This window comes from Pseudophryne corroboree, chromosome 3, assembly GCF_028390025.1.
Source record: "Pseudophryne corroboree isolate aPseCor3 chromosome 3, aPseCor3.hap2, whole genome shotgun sequence".
NCBI classification, from domain to species: Eukaryota; Metazoa; Chordata; class Amphibia; order Anura; family Myobatrachidae; genus Pseudophryne; species Pseudophryne corroboree.
In genome coordinates, this window is record NC_086446.1 from 615,145,387 (window position 1) to 615,169,277 (window position 23,891).

Below are 23,891 nucleotides of genomic sequence, written 5' to 3' on the forward strand. Positions count from 1 at the left end.
CCTCCCCCATGTGTATGGCCCCCCCAAACAGTCTCCTGCATGTTGCTCACCCTGGTAGTCCCCTGCGTGTCGCCCCCCACCCATACAGTGCCCTGTGTGTCGCCTCCCCATACAGTCCCCTATGCCCTGCGTGCTCTCTTGTACAGTCTCCTGCGTGTCACCCCACACACACAGCCCCGTGTGTCACCCACCAGTATAGTCCCATGCAACCTGCGTGTCACCCACCAGTACAGTCCCATGCAACCTGCGTGTCGCCCCCCCGTACAGTCCCCTGCACCCTGCATGCTGCCCCCCATACAGTCCCCCATGCCCTTCATGTCGCCACTCCTGTACGGTCCCCTGTGCTCTGTGTTTCACCCCCTTCAGTACAGTCCCCTGCGTCCTAAATGTTGCCCTCTTCACCCTGTGTGTCCCTTTCCCCCGCTACTGACCTGCGCCCTGCATGTCGCTTTCCACCAGTACTGCGCCCTGCATGTCACCCCCCGTACAGTCCCTGTGTGTTGCTCCGCCATGCAGTCCTCTGCGTGTCGTCCACCCCTATACAGTCCCCTGCGCCCTGTGTGTTGCCCCCATACAGTTCCTTGTACCCTAGGTGTCACTCCCCATACAGTCCCCTACTCCCTGCGTGTCATCCCCCCTATGCAGTTCCCTGCAGCCAGCGTGGCCCCCTTTTCAGTACAGTTCTCTGCACCCTGCGTGTTGTTTTCCCCATGTCCTGTGCCCTGTGCGTCGTTTTCCCCAGCACTGTCCCTGCGTGCCACACCCCCCTTACACGTTCAGTCCTCTGCGTCCTGAATGTCACCCTACCCCCGTACACTCCCCTGCATGTTGCCCCCACCCATACAGTACTCTGTACCCTGCCTGTCGCCCCCGTACAGTCCCCTGCATGTCGCTTTCACCCAGTCCTGTGCCCTGCGTGTCCCTTTCCCCTGGTACAGTCCCCTGCGCCCTATGTGTGTATCCCCCACCGTACAGTCCCCTGCGCCTTGCGTGTTGCCCACCCCTGTACCCTGCGTGTCGACCTCTTCAGTATAGTCCCTTGCGCTCTGTGTGTCGCCCCCTTCAGTACAGTCCCCTACACACTGCGTGTTCCTTTCCTCCGGTACTGTCCCCTGCACCCTGCATGTCACCTCCCCCCGTACAGTACCCTGAGCCCTGCATGTCACCTCCTGTACAGTCCTCTGTGCTCTGCGTGTCACCTCCCCGTATAGTCCCCATGTGCCCTGCATTACCCCCCTCCCTGTAAAATCCCCTGTGCCCTCCGTGTTGCCCCATGTGCAGTCCCATGCGCCCTGCGTGTCAGTTCTCTCATAGTCCCCTGCATGCTGCTCCCCCGTACAGTCCACTCTTCATTACAGTCCCCTGTAGCCTGTCGCTTTCCCCTGGTACTGTCCCCTGCGCCCTGCATGTCGCCACCCCTACAGTACAGTCCCCTGCGTGTTGCTTTACCTGGTACTGTCACCTGCGCCCTTCAAGTCACACACACCCCCGTACAGTCCCCTGCATCCTGCATGTCGCCCTACCACTGTACATTCCCGTGTATGTTGCCCCCACACCCGTACAGTCCCCTGCACCCTGTCTGTCGCCGCTCCCCCCGTACAGTCCCCTAGCCCTGCATGTTGCCCCACTTACAGTACCTTACACCCTGCATGTTGCTCTCACTGTACAGTCCCCTGCACCCTGCGTGTCGAGCCCCTCAGTACAGTCCCCTGCACCCAGTGTGTCGCTTACACCCGGTACTGTCCTCTGCACCTGCGTGTCACCACCCCATACAGTCTAAAGTCCCCTGCGTCCTGCATGTCGCCCTACCCCCTTAGTCCTCTGTGTGTCGCCCCCCATACCTCCTGCGTGTTGCTCCACTGTACAGTCCCCTGCGCCTTGCATGTCATCCCCTGTACAGTCCCCTGCGTCATGCGTGCAGCCATCCCATACAGTCCCCTGCGCCCCTCGTGTTGCCCCCCCCTGTACAGTCCCCTGCACCCTGCATGTTGCCCCCACCCTTACAGTCCTCTGTGTTCCCCCCATAAGTCCCTGTGCCCTACGTGTTGCCCTCGCCGGTACAGTCCCCCTGCACCTTGCGTGTCACGCCTCCCTAACAGTCCCCTGCACCCTGTGTGTCACCCCCTATACAGTCTTCTGCGCCCTGTGTGTTGCCTCCCTATATAGTCCCATGCGCCCTGTGCATTTCCCCACTGTATAGTCCCCTGCGCCCTATGTGTCTTCCCCCTGTATAGTCCCCTGTGCCCTGAGTGTCGATCCCCCGTACAGTCCTGTACCTGCGTGCCGCCCCCATACAGTCCCCTGCGCCTTGCTTGTTGCCCCCTTCAGTACAGTCCCCTGTGACCTGAGTGTTGCTTTCCAATATATATATAATTTCTCTTACATCCTAGAGGATGCTGGGGTTCCCTTTAGTACCATGGGGTACACACACACACAAACACGCAGCACCTGACACACACATATACGCACAGCACCTGACACACACACACCCACGTAGCATTTACGCAGCACCTGGCACACATGCACATATACACAGAAGTGGCATTTAACAAACACACACATATACACGCACCGCACCTGACACACATACATGCGTGGCGGCACCACACACACACTCATGTACGTATGTACATGAGTGGCACCTGACACACACACGCGGCCCCTGAAACACACACATATATATATATGGAGAGTTGGAGAGATAGGGTTCGGCGCTCAGTGTTGTTAAAAAATGGTAAAAGGCACACAAATATCTAAAAGTTTAAAAGATTTATTTTTTAAAAAAAATTTTTAATATATGAGAGTAAAACAAGGGTACTTAAAAACATATACGTATGGATCAAGTAAAATCAAGTAAAAAAAGGTCAAGTAAAAAAATTTTTTTTCCAAGTAAAAAAATGTTTTTGGAATACGTAAAATTTTTTACAAGGATAAGAGGATTAACTTAGCTTTAAGAAACAGCAGGGGATTGGTGCAGGAAACCCAACGCGTTTCGTCTCAAACAGACTTCTTCAAAGGGTAGGGACACAATGAGATTCCCTGTCTATTTATAGCCAGAGTACCTGGTGAAGGGGTTGTGACATCACTGTGGGTCACATGATGCAATTGTATATTGCAGGCTTTTAGAATGCTTTTAAGTGCAGATAAATTATAAAGGCTATTAAGTCAGAGCAGAGTCAATAGGTTTTAGGATCAAAACACAAGTTTTTTCGAGGCTAAAGTCATAAAAATCATTATAAAACGTTAATTTCTGTATAAGAGTGGCATTTCCGCCACACTTCCGGTGACGGATGCCGGACCTTCGTTACTTCCGCCCCACTTCCGGTCAATGATTGCGCATGCGCCAGCGGCGTCTCCCGGCTTTCAGTGTATTCACTGTGCTAGGTGTTCACGGCTCTCCTCAGCAGGCGTAAAAGTGTACAGGAGGGTTATGTCTCAACGGTCTTATGTGGAGGCGGCCATCTTTGCTAGGATTCCGTTCATTGGATTCCTACAGTGCGGCAGCCATCTTTTAGAAGCTCATTTTAGATCCGGATTGTTCTCAGTTATACCCGTGTCCATGGCAACCGAAATAGAAAGAGAATATATGGTAATATCTCTGCAACAGATATTATCTACACATTCAAAACGATTTCATTATATGTATGATCATCAGCAAAAAATCAGCAACAAATCTGAGAATAAATTGTGACATGTCCCGTTTTTAAGTAAATAAATAAATAAATAAAGTGCTAGTGCAATGTCGAAGGAGATGAATTATAAGATAACATAGGAGTGTAAGATGAGCAGAGTTATTTCTCTGAAATGATATCATATTATTACTATATTTATTAGAGGTGACTTAGGATTAATAGTGTGGAACGTGCAGAATTTTTGTGACTTTGTTACGTTGAATTACAAAAAGAAGGGGGGGGGGGAGGAAAGGGGAGGGGGGGGGGAGAGAGGGGTTGTGAATTAGTAAACCTAATAAGTTGGTATTAGACTTTCACCATTCGTTAAGACATTACAGTACCCAATCTTCCCAGGTAGTCCCCTTCCCTGGTACTGATCAGGCCCAAACACTGCTTAGCTTCCAAGATCGGACGAGATTGGGCGTCCCAGTGTGGTTTGACTGTACGTGAAAAAAATTGGACATCACAATACCGCGTTATTTTATTTACTTTATTAAGGGCAGTGGATAACTAGGATGTGTAAAGTGAGGGAGGTAAAGAGGGGGCAGTGGATAACTGAATACTTTACGATACTGCACCTCATAAGAAAGGGGCAATTTCGTAACCCTCATTGAGGCCGACTGGATGTAGAGTCTGCAACTGGAAAATCCAATACATTTCACGTCTTGAAAGTTTGTTTGTTTCACGTCTTGAAAGTTTGAAGGAAATATCCACTCGGGACACCCGCATGTTGAAATGTATGGGGTCTTATAAATGTGGGAAGTGCAATATATGTAAGTTTTTACATCGGAACAGAAAAACTTTTAGCGACACAGAGGAAAAGAAGGAGTACGCCATAAAGAACTTTATGAACTGCAATACATCATCCGTGATTTACCTCCTGGAGTGCCCTTGCAAAATGAAATATGTAGGAAAAACGAAGAGACCTCTCAAAATACGGATTCAAGAACACATAAGGAATATCAAGAACAAGGTTGTTAGCCACGCAGTTTCTCGACATTTTGCATGTGAACACAATTCCAATCCAGAGGACCTTACTTTTAAGGCAATTGAACACGTATGCTTGGGCGAGAGAGGAGGAGACCTAGGAAACAAACTTTCAAGACGTGAAATGTATTGGATTTTCCAGTTGCAGACTCTACATCCAGTCGGCCTCAATGAGGGTTACGAAATTGCCCCTTTCTTATGAGGTGCAGTATCGTAAAGTATTCAGTTATCCACTGCCCCCTCTTTACCTCCCTCACTTTACACATCCTAGTTATCCACTGCCCTTAATAAAGTAAATAAAATAACGCGGTATTGTGATGTCCAATTTTTTTCACGTACAGTCAAACCACACTGGGACGCCCAATCTCGTCCGATCTTGGAAGCTAAGCAGTGTTTGGGCCTGATCAGTACCAGGGAAGGGGACTACCTGGGAAGATTGGGTACTGTAATGTCTTAACGAATGGTGAAAGTCTAATACCAACTTATTAGGTTTACTAATTCACAACCCCTCTCTCCCCCCCCCTCCCCTTTCCTCCCCCCCCCTTCTTTTTGTAATTCAACGTAACAAAGTCACAAAAATTCTGCACGTTCCACACTATTAATCCTAAGTCACCTCTAATAAATATAGTAATAATATGATATCATTTCAGAGAAATAACTCTGCTCATCTTACACTCCTATGTTATCTTATAATTCATCTCCTTCGACATTGCACTAGCACTTTATTTATTTATTTATTTACTTAAAAACGGGACATGTCACAATTTATTCTCAGATTTGTTGCTGATTTTTTGCTGATGATCATACATATAATGAAATCGTTTTGAATGTGTAGATAATATCTGTTGCAGAGATATTACCATATATTCTCTTTCTATTTCGGTTGCCATGGACACGGGTATAACTGAGAACAATCCGGATCTAAAATGAGCTTCTAAAAGATGGCTGCCGCACTGTAGGAATCCAATGAACGGAATCCCAGCAAAGATGGCCGCCGCCACATAAGACCGTAGAGACATAACCCTCCTGTACACTTTTACGCCTGCTGAGGAGAGCCGTGAACACCTAGCACAGTGAATACACTGAAAGCCGGGAGACGCCGCTGGCGCATGCGCAATCATTGACCGGAAGTGGGGCGGAAGTAACGAAGGTCCGGCATCCGTCACCGGAAGTGTGGCGGAAATGCCACTCTTATACAGAAATTAACGTTTTATAATGATTTTTATGACTTTAGCCTCGAAAAAACTTGTGTTTTGATCCTAAAACCTATTGACTCTGCTCTGACTTAATAGCCTTTATAATTTATCTGCACTTAAAAGCATTCTAAAAGCCTGCAATATACAATTGCATCATGTGACCCACAGTGATGTCACAACCCCTTCACCAGGTACTCTGGCTATAAATAGACAGGGAATCTCATTGTGTCCCTACCCTTTGAAGAAGTCTGTTTGAGACGAAACGCGTTGGGTTTCCTGCACCAATCCCCTGCTGTTTCTTAAAGCTAAGTTAATCCTCTTATCCTTGTAAAAAATTTTACGTATTCCAAAAACGTTTTTTTACTTGGAAAAAAAATTTTTTTACTTGACCTTTTTTTACTTGATTTTACTTGATCCATACGTATATGTTTTTAAGTACCCTTGTTTTACTCTCATATATTAAAAAAAATTTTAAAAATTTTTTTTAAAAATAAATCTTTTAAACTTTTAGATATTTGTGTGCCTTTTACCATTTTTTAACAACACTGAGCGCCGAACCCTATCTCTCCAACTCTCCATAAATCTAGCAGTGTGGTACCGGCACTGCATCCTTAGGGCCCGGCAGACACCTTTAAATAAGGTTATGTGTGTTTTCTATGGTAAATTTTAGGTATATGTAATCCCTCTTTGTAAGGTTGATTCTTTTTACTGAGATATATCTCGCAAGTGGCGCTGCACCTCCCCCCCTTTTTCTCTACACATTTTTTTGGTATATTGGTATAGCAGCCTGGTGAATATAATATCCAGTATCAAACTAGAATGTTTGGAAATAATGATCGCACAACAAAAAGAAATGATTTATGTCAAAAAAATTTTAATGAGAGTAAAACAGCTAATGATCCCACACCCACACGAGATTTAGACGATCTATTTTGGGGAATTGAAAAACTCCTCGTTAAGGAAGTAAAAACGTGGTGGGACATAAAGGGTCTGGAACATTACGTGACAGTCAACAGGATACCCAGAGGTTTAAGACTTTTGAAACAACCAACCTTTGGGAATACGGATACACAGTTCACAGAGGAGTGGGACTCCATTTTACATAAATGCTCTATTGACTTAATGAGACTGCTCATCAGGAAGAAAAAGAACGTCCTGGTGGAATTAGAGAACGAGATTAAAGCAAAAGAAACCGAAATGCTCATCTTTAAGGATAAGGAGGATTATGTGATCAACGAAAAAGTCCTTAACAAGAAACTTGAACATGTCGAGGGGGAAGTTATCAAAGGAAAAGAAAAAAAGTTTATACGGGACAAGAACGACTATGACAAAGGCTTAACAAAGAATTGGAGCAGATTTAAAGGACCAGATCATCAGCACAATGGAACAGGAAGATACAAATGGAGAACAGTCCCCAGTAGGGGAAGAATATCCAGCAATATGAGTACAGACTCTCCAACCAATCCACACATAAGAACGACCAACAGATTTTCAGCTCTACAAAGAAGGGATTCCACAGGTGATCAGGATTTTTTATCAGTAAGAACGGGAGCACGAATAAAAGACACAGTAAGAAACATGGTGACAGAAGACAGCAAACAAGCATCACCCATGAAGAAAAGGTTTTTAGAAGAAGAGGCAAACGGGGCGGTAGGAGGAAGAGAACAGAAAAGAAGGAATCTACTCTAGACGAACCAACAGGCAAAGGTATCTTCAACCTATCCAAACATACACTAACAAAGCCAGAGGTAACACTATTAAGCAGAGGACTATCATTCGCACCAACAAGTGGATATAATAAATTTGAGACTTTTATAGACCTGAATAAGTTTGTAAGGAAACTTACTCTCAAAAGACACTTCATAAGGAAAGAAGATGCTATCATAAGCAACTATGTAGACCATTCAAAATCCGGCTTAAAACCGACATCCAAATATTACCCTCTGGAATCAAAGGGTAATAATATCAGCATGTTTTACGAACTGGTAAAGAAAGATCTATGCGACTCAGAACTGAAACCGATAAAGGAAAAGAACATGAAAAATCATGAATGTGAAGCCTTGAAGAGACTCCAGAAAAGTAATAACCTGGTTATAAAACAGGCTGACAAAGGGGGTGGATTAGTTATTATGGACCACGATGCGTATACAAAGGAGGCATTAAGGCTACTGGGAGAAACAAAATCATACACAATGCTTCAAAGCGACCCAAAAGAAGCCTTTGTAGAAGAACTGAGAATTTTGCTTGTACAAGGACTAAGAAATGATGTGGTAACCAAAGAAGAATACCAATATCTTATGCAGTCTAATCCAACTACCCCCATCTTTTACTTTCTGCCAAAAATACACAAATCTTTGACCAACCCTCCGGGCCGTCCAATAGTGGCAGGTATAGGCTCACTAACTGCAAATTTATCGGAATATGTCGATATCTTCCTGAAGAATTTCGTGAAAGATCTCCCATCCTTCTTGAAAGATACGACATCAGTACTCAACATATTGAAAACAGTTGAATGGAAGGATAATTACATTTGGGCAACAGTGGACGTTCAATCCCTTTACACATGCATCGAACATTCAAAAGGTATAGCTGCATGCAGGGAATTTTTAGATAGCGATCCATCTTTGACCAATATTCACAAGAATTTTATATGTGATATTATGCATTTTATCCTGAGCCATAACTATTTTAAATTCTTAAACCAGTTTTATCTACAATGCTGCGGTACAGCGATGGGGACGATTTTTGCCCCGAGTTTTGCAAATCTTTTTATGGGATGTTGGGAGAGAACACAGGTCTACACCAAAAGTGCTTTTAAAGAAAATGTGGTCTTTTATAAACGTTATATTGACGACATTTTAATCATCTGGAACGGCACACCTGAAGCTTTTAATGAATTTATAAAGACTTTGGGAGATAATGACTGGAACCTAGCCTTCACTTCAACAACAAATGATAGATCCATTGAGTACTTGGACCTAATCTTAACTGGAGAAAATGGAAAAGTGACCACGAAGAATTTCATCAAAAACGTGGATATGAACAGTTACCTGCATTACCAAAGCAGTCACCTGGAAAGGTGGAAGAATAACATCCCGGCCTCCCAGTTTTCAAGAATCAAACGGAACTGCACAAACAACAAGGATTGTGAAGACCAACTGGAGTTATACAGGAAGAGGTTTGAAGAGAAAGAATACCCGAAGGCCCTGTTGGACGAGGCCTTGGAAAAAACTAGATCTTTGGATAGGGAAAAGCTTCTAACATACAAAACCAAGGAAAAAATAAAGGAAAGAGTCGCCTTCATCACCACGTACAGTCAACATGAAAAAGTGATTAGAAACTCCCTCAGATCTCATTGGGGAATTCTGCTAATGGACCCAGTGCTCAAAGAAATCTTACCGCCCAAACCAGAACTGATTTTTAAAAAATCTAAAAACCTTAAAGACCTGATTGCACCCAGTATGCTGAAGGAAATATCCACTCGGGACACCCGCATGTTGAAATGTATGGGGTCTTATAAATGTGGGAAGTGCAATATATGTAAGTTTTTACATCGGAACAGAAAAACTTTTAGCGACACAGAGGAAAAGAAGGAGTACGCCATAAAGAACTTTATGAACTGCAATACATCATCCGTGATTTACCTCCTGGAGTGCCCTTGCAAAATGAAATATGTAGGAAAAACGAAGAGACCTCTCAAAATACGGATTCAAGAACACATAAGGAATATCAAGAACAAGGTTGTTAGCCACGCAGTTTCTCGACATTTTGCATGTGAACACAATTCCAATCCAGAGGACCTTACTTTTAAGGCAATTGAACACGTATGCTTGGGCGAGAGAGGAGGAGACCTAGGAAACAAACTTTCAAGACGTGAAATGTATTGGATTTTCCAGTTGCAGACTCTACATCCAGTCGGCCTCAATGAGGGTTACGAAATTGCCCCTTTCTTATGAGGTGCAGTATCGTAAAGTATTCAGTTATCCACTGCCCCCTCTTTACCTCCCTCACTTTACACATCCTAGTTATCCACTGCCCTTAATAAAGTAAATAAAATAACGCGGTATTGTGATGTCCAATTTTTTTCACGTACAGTCAAACCACACTGGGACGCCCAATCTCGTCCGATCTTGGAAGCTAAGCAGTGTTTGGGCCTGATCAGTACCAGGGAAGGGGACTACCTGGGAAGATTGGGTACTGTAATGTCTTAACGAATGGTGAAAGTCTAATACCAACTTATTAGGTTTACTAATTCACAACCCCTCTCTCCCCCCCCCTCCCCTTTCCTCCCCCCCCCTTCTTTTTGTAATTCAACGTAACAAAGTCACAAAAATTCTGCACGTTCCACACTATTAATCCTAAGTCACCTCTAATAAATATAGTAATAATATGATATCATTTCAGAGAAATAACTCTGCTCATCTTACACTCCTATGTTATCTTATAATTCATCTCCTTCGACATTGCACTAGCACTTTATTTATTTATTTATTTACTTAAAAACGGGACATGTCACAATTTATTCTCAGATTTGTTGCTGATTTTTTGCTGATGATCATACATATAATGAAATCGTTTTGAATGTGTAGATAATATCTGTTGCAGAGATATTACCATATATTCTCTTTCTATTTCGGTTGCCATGGACACGGGTATAACTGAGAACAATCCGGATCTAAAATGAGCTTCTAAAAGATGGCTGCCGCACTGTAGGAATCCAATGAACGGAATCCCAGCAAAGATGGCCGCCGCCACATAAGACCGTAGAGACATAACCCTCCTGTACACTTTTACGCCTGCTGAGGAGAGCCGTGAACACCTAGCACAGTGAATACACTGAAAGCCGGGAGACGCCGCTGGCGCATGCGCAATCATTGACCGGAAGTGGGGCGGAAGTAACGAAGGTCCGGCATCCGTCACCGGAAGTGTGGCGGAAATGCCACTCTTATACAGAAATTAACGTTTTATAATGATTTTTATGACTTTAGCCTCGAAAAAACTTGTGTTTTGATCCTAAAACCTATTGACTCTGCTCTGACTTAATAGCCTTTATAATTTATCTGCACTTAAAAGCATTCTAAAAGCCTGCAATATACAATTGCATCATGTGACCCACAGTGATGTCACAACCCCTTCACCAGGTACTCTGGCTATAAATAGACAGGGAATCTCATTGTGTCCCTACCCTTTGAAGAAGTCTGTTTGAGACGAAACGCGTTGGGTTTCCTGCACCAATCCCCTGCTGTTTCTTAAAGCTAAGTTAATCCTCTTATCCTTGTAAAAAAATTTACGTATTCCAAAAACATTTTTTTACTTGGAAAAAAAATTTTTTTACTTGACCTTTTTTTACTTGATTTTACTTGATCCATACGTATATGTTTTTAAGTACCATTGTTTTACTCTCATATATTAAAAAAAATGTAAAAAAATTTTTAAAAAATAAATCTTTTAAACTTTTAGATATTTGTGTGCCTTTTACCATTTTTTAACAACACTGAGCGCCGAACCCTATCTCTCCAACTCTCCATAAATCTAGCAGTGTGGTACCGGCACTGCATCCTTAGGGCCCGGCAGACACCTTTAAATAAGGTTATGTGTGTTTTCTATGGTAAATTTTAGGTATATGTAATCCCTCTTTGTAAGGTTGATTCTTTTTACTGAGATATATCTCGCAAGTGGCGCTGCACCTCCCCCCCTTTTTCTATATATATATATATATATACACGTGTCACCTGACACACATATATACATGCGGCACCTGACACACACACATTTATATGCGCGGCACCCGACACACACATATATACGCGTGGCACTTGACAAACACATATATACGTGCGGCACCTGACACACACACACACATATATACACGCGGCACCTGACACACACACACACACACACACATATACGCACGGCACCTGACACACACACACATGTATACGCGCGGCACCTGATACACACACATATATACGCGCAGCACCTGACACACACACACATATATATGCGCAGCACCTGACACACACACACACATATATATGCGCAGCACCTGACACACACACACATATATATACGCGCTGCACCTGACACACACACATATATGCGTGGCACCTGACACACACACACATATATACGCGCGACACCTGACACACACACACACACACACACACATGTATATATGCACGGCACCTGACACACACAGATATATATATATATACGGGTGTGGTAAGGTATGCCGGCGGCCGGGCTCCCGGTGACCAGCATACCGACGCCAGAAGCCCGACCGCCGGCATACCGACAGCGTGTTGAGTGCAAATGAGCCCCTTGCGGGCTCGCTGTGCTCGCCACGCTGTGGGCACGGTGGCGGGATACGCGCGCCACGCTATTTATTCTCCCTTCAGGGAAGTCGTGGACCCCCACGACGGAGAAAAAGTGTCGGTATGCCGGCTGTCGGGATTCCGGCACCGGTATACTGTGTGCCAGGTTCCCGACAGTCGGCAACCTGAAGAACACCCATATATACACATAGCACCTGACAAACACATATATATATATATATATATATATATATATATATATATATATATACACACGGTACCTCACACGTACACGCAATGCAATTCACACATGCCTCCAGCCTCAGTCACAGGCTGATGCCACCTACCCCCTCCCTGCATCATCCACAAAGGCAGCCGAGTATTTTGACCAAAGTTAAAAGTATAACAATTCTGTTTGGTAAATAACATTATTTTTGCATTTTGCACAGAACAGTGATGTTATGCGAACATTTTCATTAAACATTTAAAAATGTTATCAGCATCTCACTGGCTGTGATCACCCTGCCCGATTGATAGGCAGAGGCGGTTGCGGGGAAGGAGGGAGGCGTGCCAAAGGCATTAGAATGCCGTTGGCGGGGCATGGTCTGCACAACGGAGGTGTTTCCGGACCATTGGGGGGCGGGCTGCGAAGGTTATCTCCCTGCCAAGAGCGCAGGAGCTGTGCTGCCAGGGAGCTGCTTGTCAGGTACAAAAGCATCGCCACCGTGCAATGCTTTTATACCTGTGGGGGGGGGGGGTTAGGGCCTGAGATGCAGGGTGAACTAGCCCTGTGCGCCCCCCCCCCCCACATGTCAGAGTAAATGATCGTAGATGTGCTAAATTTAGCACATCTACGATGAACTCTGAATTACCCCCACAGATGGGGGGAGGTAAGACAGAGTGCAACAGATGGGGGAAAGACAGTGGCATAGATGGTGGGGAGACAGAGCTGTGTGGATGGGTGGACAGTGCCGTGTGGATGAGGGGGAAAGAGCAGCACAGATGTGGGAGGGGTAAGAGCAGTACAGATGGAAAGAAACGGCACAATATGAGGAAGGCAGAGCAGCATGGATGAGGGGAATACAGTCCCAACATCGGCGGGGATAAGTATTTTTACCTTCCCTTGGGGTGTGGCAGCTAGGCCTAGTCCTTGGGTGGGTTGGATAGGGCAACACCCCCCCCCCCCCTCAATAGTGACCCATGAAACCTTTAGGATGTCAGCTACATGAATGGGGTAAGAGTGGTAGATTAAGCAGCAAGTATGGGAAGGGAGAAAGAGTGGTGCGGATGGGGGCAACGATGCAGATGGGTTGAAAACACTGGCATGGATGGGTATAAAACTGGTGCAGATGGGAGAGAAGACAGTGTGCCATGTATTGGAGGAGGCAGAGTGATGTTGAAGAGGGAAACACTGAGCAGTACAGAGAGAAGGAAACGGTGGTACAGACAAGGCACAAGTGGGGAAAGACAGATGGTACAGATAAGTTAGTACAGACTAGCACAGATGGGAGAACACAGCAGTAGGGATTGGGGAAGACAGAGCAGCATGGGGGTGTATAGGGGAAGTAAGTGTAGATGCATAGACCGTAGATGTGGTATTATAGTTTTAGCAATTAACCAAGATGTTTGAGGGAGCTAAATGTGTATACTAAATGAGATGGATTTATGGAGTGAGAAGGATGTTGTAACAAGGTGGGATTGTTGTGGTGACCGAATGGGATGGTTGTGGGCATTGTGTGGGATGGGAGCACCACAAAACTGCTCAGACCTTCAGTTGCATAGACTGCATGGGGTATATTTACTAAGGTCCCGATTTTGACCGATTTGGTGTTTTTTCTTCAAAGTGTCATCTCGGGAATTTACTAAGCACAAATCTCGGCAGTGATGAGGGCATTCGTATTTTTTTTGAAGTCCAAGAAAAAAAATACGAATGAATACACCATCGGTCAAATACGCCTGTTATTTGATAGAACTCGGTCATTTACTAAAATTTGTATTTCACAAACACTGCCGGCAATAGCCAAACACTGCCGTGAATAAATACAAATCGTAAAAAAAAAAGCAGTTTTAAAATAGACCTGCTTTTTTTACCGTGTTCTGATAGGCATGCATGGATCCGTGAGATCCGTGCATGTTTATCAGTGGGAAGGGGTGGGAAAGTGTTAATTTTTTATAAAAAAAATGCGTGGGGTCCCCCCTCCTAAGCAAAACCAGCCTCGGGCTCTTTGAGCCGGTCCTGGTTGATAAAATATGGGGGGGGAAATGACAGGGGTTCCCCCATATTTCATAAACCAGCACCGGGCTCTGCGCCTGGTCCTGGTTCCAAAAATACGGGGGACAAAAAGCGTAGGGGTCCCCCGTATTTTTGAAACCAGCACCGGGCTCCACTAGCCAGGTACATAATGCCACAGCCGGGGGACACTTTTATACTGGTCCCGGCGGCCCTGGCATTGCATACCCAACTAGTTACCCCTGGCCGGGGTACCCTGGAGGTGTGGGAACCCCTTAAATCAAGGGGTCCCCCCCTCCAGCCACCCAAGGGCCAGGGGTGAAGCCCGAGGCTGTCCCCCCCATCCATGGGCGGCGGATGGGGGGCTGATAGCCTTGTGTAAAAAATGTGAATATTGTTTTTAGTAGCAGTACTACAAATCCCAGCAAGCCTCCCCTGCAAGCTGGTACTTGGCGAACCACAAGTACCAGCATGCAGTATCAGATTTGTGTAAGTCAGTGTAGGGACTGACCAAATGGGAAGGCCGTGAAGGGGCTGGTCAGCTTAACAAACTATTGCAATATTTTGGAACTAACATTCCCTGAATTCAGATGAATTACAGTTTGAAGTGTTAATATTAGGTGAGTGCTGAATTTGTATGATTTTTTTATTTAAATAGTGTGGTCACAATACCACTGGCACCGCGGATGTATGAGTGCTGTGGGTTCTTGCCTATTGTTTATATAAAATTTTTGTGGTCACACTCTTTCTTGCACCCCTATTGTCCATATGTAAATTAAATGTTAAGAAATTCCCCAGGTGTTTTTACTGATATGCTTGGGTGTGGTTCCTGTCTCTTTAAAAGAGTGGGATAGGGCCTAAACACATGATATAAGCATGCTGTGCATTTAAAATCTAAAAGATGCCTGTGAGCATTGCTCAGATTTGTGTAAGTCAGTGTAGGGACTGACCAAATGGGAAGGCCGTGAAGGGGCTGGTCAGCTTAACAAACTATTGCAATATTTTGGAACTAACATTCCCTGAATTCAGATGAATTACAGTTTGAAGTGTTAATATTAGGTGAGTGCTGAATTTGTATGATATATATATATATATATATATATATATATATATATATATATATATATATATATATATATATACATACCTGAAGCTTGAGATTGCTTCAGTCTTGACTAGCACCCCTCCCCCACTTTCCCAACTGATTTTAAGCAGGAGCCAACCAACATCTGACTTGTCCAAGGCTGTTTCTAGACAATTTGGCTCCCAGTGCTAATGGTAAAAAAATGTCCATAGACGTTAAAAAAAAAAAAAAACAATTGTGCACGCCCCCAGTGAGGGAGCATGGCCTCACAGGAAAAGACAACCTTACACCACAGTTTTTGACCCTGCACCAACAGACCATGGCCACCAAAGGAAAGAAAAAAAATCCACCATATTAAGCCCCACACAGTAATGTCCCTTGCACCATATTATGCCACACACTGCTATGCCCGTGATACAGTAAGGCTTCTAATTACTTTTAAATTGCCTGCTATTTGCCAGCGGCTTCATGCTCTGGGTTAAATGCTTGTTGCTCTGGGTTTTATGTACTGGTTTAAATGCTCGTTGCCAGGGGATAATGCGAGTTGCCAGGGTTTCATGCTCTGGGTGTCATGCTCATTGCCAGGGGTTTCATGCTCGTTGCCAGGGGGTTTAATGCTCTGGGTGCCATGCTCGTTGCCAGGTGTGTAATGCTCATTGCAAGAGTTTCATGCTCTGGGTGTCATGTTCATTGCCAGAGTGTGTAATGCTCATTGCCAGGGGTGTGCAATGCTCATTGCTAGGGGTATAATGCTCGTTGGCACCAGTAGCTCCCTGCTATAAACTGCTCCCCCTCCTCACACCCATATTACTCAGCGGGGTCACTATGCAACCACGTTAATTTGCAAAACTCCACCCAGCAAGCGGAGTACTATGGGTGGAGGACAGGGTACAGGTAATAGCAGCCAACAGGTGTTGCGGCGGGCACCCTGTGCAATCATACGGCTCGCCCGCTGGTAGAAACTTCACTGGACTGCACATTATTGAATCAGGTATAATCCAAAGTAAGTCCTACTTTATATTCTGTCTGGGCCACTCCAAGGTATAACACTTAAACTCACATTTTATATCAATATTTTTTTTTGTTTTTTTCATAATTTTTTTTTTTCACATACTGTACGCTTTATTCTTATAACACTCTCTACACTGAGTAACTACTTTTGCATACTTGATATTCTGCAACTCTTCACTGCTATCTGTCACTAGTGTGGTGCCCTGGGAGGGTTTTTGGCTGGGCTGGTTTGGGAGTGCTCTATGCTCCGGATGTGAACCCCAGAGTGTTAGGGACTTGCCCAATAGAGGTGGCCTTGGACGTAGCTGGCAGGCCTATATCTTTGGCCAAATATATGCAAACGTCTTATGATGTTTAATTATAATAGGTATTTGAAATGATAGTAATGATTGCATAGTGCACCTGCACCCATTTCTTCTGTGTGTAGCACTCTCAGCAGGTAGTAAGGAGTGGGAAAAATCATGCTATTTATAATAGGAAAACCATACTCTATTATAAGCGCTGTACAATTAAACATAAATTGTTGTATGCATTCAAATTAGTTGTAATGAATACTGCCATATAATGAAACATTTGCACCAAAATACAACATAGCAGTTTCAATCTACAGAAAACAAGGGTCACATCAATGCCTTTTTATGCTCCTATCAGTAATTGTGTGTTTTCCTCTTTGGCAAAAGGAGACATGGTCACATTTGGTGAGGTACCTACCTGTATCCTTCACCACTGTTACACAATACAGCTAAGAACTTACCCCTACTGTTATTGGTGACATCAGGACAAACTGTTGGAAAGAGCAATCAGACCAGACGCACTGCTATAAATGGGAACTGGCTGCTAATCTGTAGAGTAATACTGGCATCAAATAAAGGAGCCAGCTGTCATTTTCAAGCATGTGTCAGAGTTTAGAGCTTTCAGACAGATTTAGTCATATTTATAGAGCTGTTGTTTATCTGTGCAATAGATCACTTCCACAAATAAAAATATTTTTTTTTATATATTTGGTATAAATAGCTAAACATGTTTAAAATGGCATGGCACATGACATACGCACTCTTCTCTTATCACGTGACCCCCTGGGATGACTGAAGAGAGGAGAGGGCCCATGTGCCCCCTCCTCCCCGTGGTCGCAGTTGTGAGTGCAGTATGCTCATGCGCAGGTCTCCAGGAACATGGTATTGATGCCATGTTCCCAGAGATTTTGCTACTGCTCATGTACAAATCTCTGGGATAAATGGCAGCTATGGACTCTGGAGACATGAATACAATTTTGTATATGGGTACAAGATGTGCACCCTGAACTTATTATAGATAAGTCACTGTGTAACCCCCTACATTCCTCTTATTGTCACATACCGTTTGGTGACTCTCCCTTCAGAATGAGGATAGTTGCCAGAAAATGCTCCTCTCTCCGCCTGTTCTTGTAGCTGTAACTACCTGCTGTGGTTTCTATTGTCAGCAGGCTTTGTTTCCACTTAGAGAATACTGGGATTATGGAGACCTTGCTTCAGTAAATTCATCTACTAGAAAATCAATTCATAATTGAACATTCTAGACCAGTGCTTAAAGTGGTCCTAGAGAGGTGGTGGAACTCACCCCCCTCCCCACGGTGCCCATGTAATTAAGGTATTGCGCGCAGCAAAAAGGGGGTGTGGTGTCAAAAAGAAAGGGGCGTGGTCACACAATAGTAATAATGCCCACAGTAGTAGCACCCAAGTGGAAATTTTGAAGTGGGGGTATGGAAAAGTGAAGGTTGTAATTATGCGCATGCCCGCTCCTGAAAAGGGGGTGTGACCACGCAAAAGAGGGCATGCCCTTTAGTGTAGTTTACCACACCATATACCCCTTATACACATTATGCACCACAATAGTAGGACCCCTTTCACAGTATACCACACAGTATGAGCCGAAATTCACATTAGACCACACAGTATAAGCCGAAATTCACATTATACCACACAGTATGAGCCACATTCATATTACACCACACGGTATGAGCCGAAATTCACATTACACCACACAGTATGAGCCGAAATTCACATTATAGCACACAGTATGAGCCGAAATTCACATTATAGCACACGGTATGAGCTGAAATTCACATTATACCACACAGTATGAGCCACATTCATATTACACCACACAGTATGAGCCGAAATTCACATTAAACCACACAGTATGAGCCGAAATTCACATTATAGCACACAGTATGAGCCAAAATTCACATTATAGCACACGGTATGAGCCAAAATTCACATTATAGCACACAGTATGAGCCGAAATTTACATTATAGCACACGGTATTAGCCAAAATTCACATTATAGCACACAGAATGAGCTGAAATTCACATTATACCCCCCAGTATGAGCTGAAATTCACATTATACCACACAGTATGAGCCGAAATTCACATTATAGCACACAGAATGAGCCGAAATTCACATTATAGAACACGGTATGAGTAAAATTTCACATTATAGAGTGACGGAGGGACAGGGAGAGTGACAGCAGGGACATGGAAAATGACAGCAGGGACATGGAAAGTGACAGCAGGGACATGGAGAGTGATAGCAAGGGTATACAGTAGGGACTAGGGAGAGAAAGGCAGCAGGGTAAGATTACCTGTTTAGCAGCGGCAGTGGTCTGTGGTGCTGTGGATGAGTAGGCTGTGGTAGGCATAGAGTGGAGGAGGCTGTGGGCCTCGGAGATAGTGCGGAGGAGGAGGCTGTGAGCGTGCAGAGCTCCGAGGGCGGGGCGGCAGAGGAGGCTGAGGGCGGCTGCAGTGGATCTGGGACCAGGCCGGCTTTATTATCCCTGCCGCCGCATCGAGCTCCTGTGACCACGGCGTTAATATTTCAAAACTGCTGCGGACCGGCAGCCAATCAGCGACAGATTTGAAAAGTAGTAGCGCCGCGGTCACAGGAGCTCGATGCGGCGGCAGGGATAATAAAGCCGGCCTGGTCCCAGATCCGCTGCTGCCGCCCTCAGTGTCCTCTGCAGCTGGGAGTCTGGAACCAGGGCTTCCAGTGTGGTGGCGATGGTAGGGGCAGAGCGACGGAGGGTGGACCGGGAGCTCAGCTTCTTTGTCGGCCCATACAGTAACGCCTACAGCAGTAGCACCCCTTATACAATGCCCACAGTAGTAGCGCCCCTTATGCAATGCCTGCAATAGTATGTCCCCAGGAGTGTTGCCCCTTATGAAGTGCCCCCTTTACAGTGTACCCCATCAGTAATGCCCTTAATGGTAATGCCCCTGTGTAGTATTGCCTCCAGTAGTAATGTTGCCTGTAGTAATGCTCCCAGTCGTTTAGCCCCCTGTAGTTTAGCCCCAGTAGTCATGCCCCCACTGGTAATGCCCCTGCAGTTATGACCCCAGTAATTTACTCCCCCCCTTTAGTTTAGCCTCCCAGTGGTAATGCCCCCAGTAGTTTTGCCCTCATGTAGTTTGCACCCATGTAGTTTAGCCCCCAGTGGTAATGCCCCCTGCAGTTGTGCCCCCAGTTGTTTAGCCCCCATGTAGTTTGCCCCATTAGTAATGCCCCCGGTAGTTTTCCCCCTTGTAGTAATGCCCCCCTGTAGTTATACCCCCAGTAGTTTAGCTCCTGTAGTTATGCCCCCTTGTAGTTTAGCCCCCAGTAGTTTGCCCCTTTGTAGCTTGCCCCCTTGTAGTTTGCCCCCAGCAGTAAAGCCCCCCAGTAGTTTGCCCCCAGCAGTAAAGCCCCCCAGTAAGTTGCCCCTCTGTAGTTTTCCCCCAGTAGTAAAGCCCCCCAGTAGTTTGCCCCCAGTAGTAAAGCCCCCCAGTAACTTGCCCCCAGTAGAAGCGCCGCTACTAGTACACATATGGAAAGGAGGGGGGGAGAGGCACCATACTCACCAAGCCCCGCTCCCGCCGCAGTCCTCTCTGGGCGTCCGCTCCTCGGCACTATGGGAGAGACGTCATGACGTCTCTCCCATAGCGCGCACTCACAGAGCCAGAAGCAGGAGCTCAGTAGTGAGCTCCTGCCCCCGGCTGCCGCTGTGGAGAGGGAGACGGGTACCCGCTGGTAACGCAATCTCCGCGGGTGCATGGCATCTCCCTGCGGTGCCAGGACATCGGGTTAGGTGAGGCGGAACTGCATTCCGTGTCCAAGTGGAACTGACGGAACGCAATTCCGCCCCGTTCCAGCTCACTTTAACCCCTGCTCTAGACTCTCTTCCTCCATCAATGCCCATTGCAAATCACTAACACACTTAATAAATAGGTCTCCTTCTTCTTATTTTAAAAATGAATAGGATTGAAATTTAATAAACAGGTCTTCTTTTCCAAACTAGGCCGTCATTAAATTATTAGCCCTCGCTTTTAATAGAGACCACACATTTGCAATATTATAAACCCTTACAATAGTAGTACCACGCGAACCACGCATTTAATTAAAAAAAAATACATATTAAAACATATAGCCCTTACTAGGCCCTGCATCACACCATTCCCCCCCCTTCCCCGCCCCAAATTACATTAACACCTCCTCAATTTTATATTAATATACCATAACCACAGTTAGAAAGAAAAAGTAGCAATGGCAGTGTTGTTGATTATTAAGGTAATAATTGAATAGGATATACTGTTTAATACTATTTATAATCAACATGCATCAATATAAAGTAAAATAGGCATGTATGGAGGGACAGAAAATAATAAGCCCAAAGACAAAACGTGCCAGATGTGAGAGGAATGGATTAGGGGAGAGACTATTACTGTTCCTGGATCAGTATACAAGTGTAGCTGTATTCCAACTCTATTCGGACGCAATGATTCAGAGGGTTTTCAGGTAAACCTTTGAAACTTTTGGCAGTTTTGCTGTTCGAAAGAGAAGACAGTGGGGGAGATGAATCAAACCTAAAGAGTGGAAAAGTTTCCCATGCTGCCAATCATCCTCTACTTATCATTTTATAGAATGTACATAATAAATGCTAGCTAGAAGCATTATGTGGGTTATTCAGATGTGGTTGGAGACATAGGCGAAACTAGACATTTGGTAATGGGTGGTCCCAGTTGGGTTCCCACTCCCAAAAATAACTACAAAGCCAATGATGTGCGTGCGCCAAAAGCACACTCGGTGGAAAAAATGGCCGTGGCCACATACCAGAAGTGGCGTGGTCACTGAAAATCACCTACCCCCTGCATCGTCTCTCAGCACACCATCAACTACCCCCTGTGTCGTCTCTCAGCACACCATCACCTACCGCCTGTATCATCTCTCAGCACACCATCACCTACCCCCTGTGTCGTCTCTCAGCACACCATCACCTACCCCCTGCATAGTCTCTTAGCACACTATCACCTACCCCACGCATTGTCTCTTAGCACACCATCAACTACCCCCTGTGTCATCTCTCAGCAAACCATCACCTACCCCGTGTCATCTCTCAGCTCACCATCACCTACCCTGTGTCTTTTCTCAGCACACCATCACCTATCCCCTGTGCCGTCTCTCAGCACACAAGCACCTACCAGATGTCATCTCTCAGCACACCCTCACCTACTCCATGTCATCTCTCAGCACACCATCACATTCTATGTCTGCCCCCCCCCATTCATTCTAACTCTCAGTGTGTCTCTCCCCTTCATTATATGTCTCCCCCTTCATTCTGTGTCTCTGTGTCCCCCCCCCCCCATTCCATGCCTCTCAGTGTCTCTCTCTTTCCCCTGTTAGTCTCTCAGGGTGTCCCCCCTTCTATGTCTCTCACCCCAGTCTCCCAAGTATGTCTCTCTCTCCCCACCATCTCTCAGTGCCCCACCCACCCTTCAATGTCTCTCAATGTGTCCCCCCTTCTAATAATATCACAGCAGGGTCACCTCTCTCCCCCTCCCCTTCCTCCTGGGAGTCGGGGGGGTGAGGCAGCTGAGAGCTCAGGAATGGGGGCCGATGGGGGGAGGTGGCTGGGAGCCGGAGGGGTGAGGAGGCTGGAGCTGGGAACTGAGGACCGGGAGCCAGCGGAGGGTAGTAGGCGTGACCCCAGTATGAGCTAGTGGCGGGCGGGAGGACTGGCGGAGCCTCGACGGGCAGGTGGGCTTTGACAAAAATGAGTGTGGCGTGACGTCAGCACGTCACACCGCGCACATTTAATAGCATGGGGAGGGGGCAAAACCAGAAGGGGGTAGAGCCGGGTAGCAGAAGCGCAGTGATAGTCCTCCCGGTCAGCAAATGCATCGCACCCTATCACGGGGCGGGCGCTTACTGCCGTGGGTACCGGGATCCGTCCCCTGTCGGTGCAGCTGCCTGCGGCGCTCTGTGGCCGCTCAGGGACACGGCTGGGTCGGCGGCAGGAGTGACGGCTTCCGGAGGCTGGAGGGAGGACCTAATGGCCTGCAGCTTCCTGGCATGTCTGCAGTGCTGGGAGCGGCCATGTTGGAGACCAAGGGCAGCACCAATGAGCATGATGGGTGACTGTCAGACAATCCTGTTTTCCTGCTGCCTATAAATAGGCTGGGATTATTGCATTCTGTGCCAGTGCTTTGTTGTGGTTACTCTGTACCTTAGCTCTGTGCTCCGGCAGTTTGTTTTGTGCGTCTCTTTTTAAGTGGTCCCATCTGGCTCTCCAAGTTCTCAGCCGACTCTCGCTGCACAACGCTCGCCAGCTCTCCAGTGCACAGTCACGGTCAACCGCTCTCCCACCGGTGCCTTCGGATTCCGCAGGATTCTCGCGGTGGTTCGCCAGCTTCAGCCTGTGCTCTTTATTCTCGTCATCGCATTATCCTGCAACCAGTCTTCACAGTTCTTCATTCATGTCTTCATGTCATCCAACAACCAGTCTTCACAGTTCTTCATTCACGACTTCACATCATCCTGCAACCAGTCCTCACAGTTCTTCATTCACGTCTTCGTATCATCCAGCAATCAGTCTTCACTGTTCTTCATTCACATCTTCGCATCATCCAGAAACCAGTCTTCACTGTTCTTCATTCACGTCCTTGCATCATCCAGCAATCAGTCTTCACAGTTCCACATTCACGTTTTCACATCATCCGGCTAACAGTCTTCACAGTTCTTAAGACCTGCCTTCGCATCACTCAACAACTCAACTTCACAGTTCTTCAGTCTCATCTTTATATCAACCTAAGTACATTCGTCACAGTTCTTCAATGTTGGCCTCGTATCATTCAGTGACTTCATTCCCTGCAGTTTCTCAATCCTGAACTAATTAGTCTCAGTCTTCCTACAGTCTCATTCTAATCTGTTATCTTTAATAAATATATGAAAAGGAATTATTTTCGTCCTCCTTGTTTCCAGCACTCAGGGACATCTGCTCCTTCGGTTGGTCAGAGTCCAACGAATCCACAAACACAGCCTGTTCTGACAGTAATCACAGGCCAAATGGATCCGACCAGCGACCAGGCCTCCGAAGGCGATGCTACGG

The 23,891-nt window shown here is 45.9% G+C and overlaps 3 pseudogenes; 2 read left to right on the forward strand and 1 right to left on the reverse strand.

Moving 5' to 3' along the window:
* Window positions 1–4,000: 4,000 nt before the first annotated feature.
* Window positions 4,001–4,119, reverse strand: LOC134898128 (5S ribosomal RNA; annotated as a pseudogene).
* An 872-nt stretch (window positions 4,120–4,991) lies between these two features.
* LOC134898129 (5S ribosomal RNA) lies at window positions 4,992–5,110 on the forward strand (annotated as a pseudogene).
* Window positions 5,111–9,941: 4,831 nt separating this feature from the next.
* Window positions 9,942–10,060, forward strand: LOC134898130 (5S ribosomal RNA; annotated as a pseudogene).
* Window positions 10,061–23,891: the final 13,831 nt, after the last annotated feature.